Raw genomic sequence first — 4,708 nt, forward strand, 5'->3', positions numbered from 1 at the left:
GGAAAAGATCCTTGTAATGAGACTTGCAACCAAGAAACAAGAGATGCAAGAGTGTACTACTCAAATTCAGTACCTCAAGCAAGTTCAACAGCCTACCGGTGCCCAACTGAGATCCACCATGATAGACCCAGTGATCAACTTGTTTTTCCTAAAAATGAAAGGTGACTTGGAGCAGACTGTAAAGAAAAACTGGAATAAGCCCAAAATGAACTGAGTGCTTGGAAGTTTACGCCTGATAGGTAAACAAATCCTACTCCCCAGCCAAGACTTCCCTGACAGTCCCACTATGAGAAAGCTATGGTCGACAGCGAAATACTTGTTTACACACCAACATGCAGACTTTTTGAGCCAAAAAAGCCACATTCTTATACTGTCCAGCTTGTAATGCTCACTGTAAAACTTACCAGATGTACCTTGTTTGGTAAGGTGGAGGGTCAGAGAAAAAAAGGAAGACCCCCAGCGAGATGGATTGGCAAAGTGGTAGCATCAGTGGGCTTAAGCATGGTAACAATTGTAAGGTTGGCTCAGGACTGGGCAGTGTTTCCTTTTGTTGTGCATAGGATTGCTATGAGTTGGTCCCGACTCGATGGCACCTAACAACAACAACAACCACCACTCCAAGGTTGGCTTTCATACCCTCTGGGTGCTCTGTGTTAGGAAGATGTGACTATATGTTCCCATAAAGATTTACAGTTTGGAAACCATGTATAGGGTTGCTATGAGTTGTAGTTGACTTAGTGGCAGTGGGTAACACTTGAAAACTAGCCACTATGATGTGAGGAAGCCCACATGGAGAAACCACATGGAAATTCCCTGTGACTACATGGAAAAAGATAGAGCTGTCAGCTTCACCAAACCAAAAATGAATCCGAATCCACTGCCATCAAGTCAATTCTGACTCTTAGAGACCTTGCGTAGGGTTTCCGAGGCTGTGAACATTTACAGTAGCAGAAAGCCTCGTATTTCTCTTCCAGAGCAGCTGGTGTGTTTGAACTGCCTACCATGTGTCTAGCAGTCCAGTACTTGTACTACACATCCACCAGGGCTCCTTCTGAGTTGCCTCAGTGCCCCACTGGTAAAGTCCCATCATTTGTCTGAATGTGGCTGCCTGAGAAACCTGAGGGAGCAACACCTATCTGAGCCTAATCAATCCCCATCATTGTGAGAAGTACTGATAAACTGATTGTTGTTGTTTTAAGGCATTATTTTTTGAGGTTATTTATTAGACAGACACATATATGTATTTTTTTATTCAGACAGTTGTTGTTAAGGGCTGTTGAGTTGGTTCCAACTTACAGTGACTCTATTTAGGGTTTCAGAGGAGTGGCATATGAGTTTGAATTGTCAACCTTGTGGCTAACAGTCCTGTACTTATCCTACAGAGCTTCAAGTAGAAAAGATTTTGATATTGGGAGTAAGGTGCTGTGTTACAGAATCCCAAGACAGTCAAGAAACATGTTCATGTATGCCTAAATTGCATAGAAGAAATTATTAGAGTAAACTTTGAGGAGGCTATTGGTGAAGGTGTAAAGGAAACAGAAAATTTTACTGGAAGTTTTTAGAATGAGATGTCTTGTTTGGATGTAAAAAGTTCGACAACGTTGTCAGCTGTAAGAACATGGAAAATCAGCAGTAGCGCTACCTGCTTGCTCTGTAATGGAGATTTCCAGACCCTTTGTCAGAGTCACTCCTTGGCTCCTTTGCTGTTGTTATTATGTGTTGTTGAGTCAAGATCTGACTATGATCAAATGAAAGAGGAGACACATGAACAAAGTTCACTTTTAAATAAAATTTAAGGGAAATAAAAGGGCCCAAAGGAGTCCTTCCTGGAGTGGCGCAATCACTTAAGCATTCAACTACTAACTGGAAAGACTGATAGTTTGAGACCACTCAGAGGCATCGTGGAAGAAAGCCTTATGGAGCACTCTTTTACTCTGCACAGGTGGGATTGCTGTGAGACAGAATTGACTTGATTATAACTGGTTGCTGGTTATAAAGAACCAAGATAAAGTTTAAAAGATGAAATGGTTTCTCCTACATGTCTGGCACTGTAGAATAAAGCACTGGACCACAAAATAGGTTTGAACTACAAGGTTGGCGGTTCAAACTCACCAGCTGCTCCTTGGAAAACCTATGGAGGGCCACTATGAGTCTTAACTGACTCGAGGGCACTTACCAACAACAGAAAGCAAGATATTCTCAGATTTAAAAGTTGTTCTAGTTGAGGCTGTTTTTGTTATTTTTTAATACTGTTTAGGTGGTTTCTACTCATAGCGACCCTATAAAGCTTTTCCAAGGATTGACTGTTGGATTTGAACCTCTTACCTCTTGTTAGCAGCCCAGTGCTTATCCTATGGCTGTAGTGCCATGTCTCATAGAATCTTCACAAGGAACCCAAGGTAGATAAATCTCTGTAATGGAATGAAATCATATAAGAATCATGAAAATACACAAAAGTTTTAAAAATTAAAAACATGTTCTGATAAAAACATTTCCTGCTTTGACAGAAATGGATAAGAGATGTTTCAAAAGGAGAAGAGGTCTTTGGATCCCCCAAACTTTTTATGGTTAGGATGGTCAAACTACTAAGCTACGAAGATTGGCAGCAATGCATGGAAGTTCACCCACTGCCATTAAGTTAATTTGGACTCGTAGCAACACTGTATAGGGTTCCAGACCCCACTGCCATTGAGTGGATTCTAACCATTGCGATCCTATAAGGGTTTGAGTCTGTAAATGGTTATGGAAGCAGAAAGTTTTGAGTTTCTCCCACAAAGAGGTTTAAACTATTGACCTTATGCTTGTCCTACAGCGCTACCAGGGATCCTATATGTGATTGTTTTGTTGTGTGTTGTCAGGTAGGTTCTGACTCATTAGTAACCCTCATAAGGTTTCTGAGAGCGGCTGGTGGGTTTGAACCGCCAACCTTGCAGTCCAGTACTTATCCTACCGAGGCTCATAAAGATGTATAGGAGACTACATATCTTTATGGGATCAGACAGCCTCATTTTACTCCTGCATAGCCCCTGGTGGTAAGCTGCCCCACTATATAATTACCTTATGCAAGAGGAAAGAGAAATCCAAGGGTAGAACCAGGAAGCCAAAGGGCAGAGGCCGAACCCCTAGGGAATGATTTCCTGGAGGTAGGACTGTGTCCTCATCAAGGACAGACCTAGGTAGATCCCAGAATTGCTTGTCCCAGCTGTGCCATCTGTTTTCCCTCTTACTGAACAGGAGTTCCAATAGTGGTTATAGTTGGCCTTTGCCTCCATTGTATATACCTAGTTGGGTGTATGGGGGACAGTTAACTTTTGTAATCATAAAGGAGGAAGTGTGCAGGAGGAACTGTTCCCTCGGAGTCATATCTGTCCCTACTGTTTTTGATGTTATGTGTCACCGAGTTGATTCTGACTCATAGCGATCTGGTGTATGGTTTCCAAGGAATGGCTAGTAGATTTGAACCACTAGTTTTATAGTTCAAACCAACTTTGCATATTTGTGCTTATCCTACAGTGCAACACCTGGACTCCAGGTATTATTTAAATATCATGATCTTGGTACCTGAAACCTGAACCTGATGCTATGATAGAACTTTTTGAGTGATTTTTTTTGGTTTTTGGGAAAAATGTAATTGCTATCTAGAGGCTATGCTATAGAGGACTTAAAACGCAATTCTAAAATTATTTGACATTCCTTCCTTTAAGACATTGGGCTTATGTCCTCTCCCCTTGAATGTGAACTTTGCAACTGTTTGACTACTAAAGTGACATTGTGGCAGTTTCAGGAAAGGGCAGCTTCCACATCCTATTTCTTAGGGTTCTCACTCCTGGAACCTGCCACCATAATGTGCTGGCCTAGGTGGATAAACTCCCTAGAGAGAAGCCCTGTTACTTCACGGAGCAGGAGATGACACACCAGCCACAACTTCTTTTTTTTTTTTTTTTAAGGTTTTTATTGTGGATTGAGTGAAAGTTTTCAGGGCACATCATCGGTTTCACATTCAAACATTCATATACCTTGTTTCATTACATTGATTATAATCCCCTCCACATACCACCAGTTAACAGAGTTTCTCTCTATCCTCTTTAGCTTTTTTGGGGGGGGGGGGTGGGGGAAACTTTGCCTTTTTGGAATTTACAGTCTCGGCTTTTAGGGAAGGTTTTTACATTTATCTGTGGGTATCCAGGGCTCATGTATGGAATTACTAACCAGCGTAACTGAATAATCAGAAAAGGGACATTTTGCTATGTCTGCTAGGTGGCTAAAGTCTGATCCTCAGAGCCTATGGTTTGGACGGTAGCAACGCTTACAGCCTCAACTTCCTGAGTCTCCTACTGTTCCAACCCATCTGAGTGCAGTTGCATTCCTGACCTTGAGCTAGATATGCGCCCCCAGGACTATGAAGGAAAGAGAGGGATCAAATGATTGTTGCATTCTTAGTCCACTCAGTTTTCAGATGGACTGAAAAGCAGCAATTGAGAGCCACACTTAGGACTTTGTTAGTGCCAATAAATGAGGGGCCTTAAAAAACCATGGAATTTGCCCATAAACTTGTTGAAGTTCCCTCATGTTGCTGCTCTTAGATTTTATTTTTTTTCTCTTGTCCACAAAGTGGTAAGCTGCAGAGGGCCACCAATACCTATCTTATTGTTCATTCTTAGCACCAGATAACTTGATTTACTTAGGGAAGATTTTTTTTTTTTTTAAT

General features: G+C 41.6%; 1 protein-coding gene and 1 pseudogene across 1 annotated transcript in view; both read left to right on the top strand.

The window, feature by feature from the left end:
* Window positions 1-243, top strand: part of LOC102825567 — a 465-nt pseudogene extending 222 nt beyond the window's left edge.
* PCCA (propionyl CoA carboxylase, alpha polypeptide) overlaps window positions 1-4,708 on the top strand; it is a 605,786-nt gene that overhangs the window by 263,924 nt on the left and 337,154 nt on the right. The gene's annotated exons all lie outside the window — the stretch shown is intronic.

The sequence above is a fragment of the Chrysochloris asiatica genome, unplaced genomic scaffold (assembly GCF_000296735.1).
Source record: "Chrysochloris asiatica unplaced genomic scaffold, ChrAsi1.0 scaffold00029, whole genome shotgun sequence".
NCBI classification, from domain to species: domain Eukaryota; kingdom Metazoa; phylum Chordata; class Mammalia; order Afrosoricida; family Chrysochloridae; genus Chrysochloris; species Chrysochloris asiatica.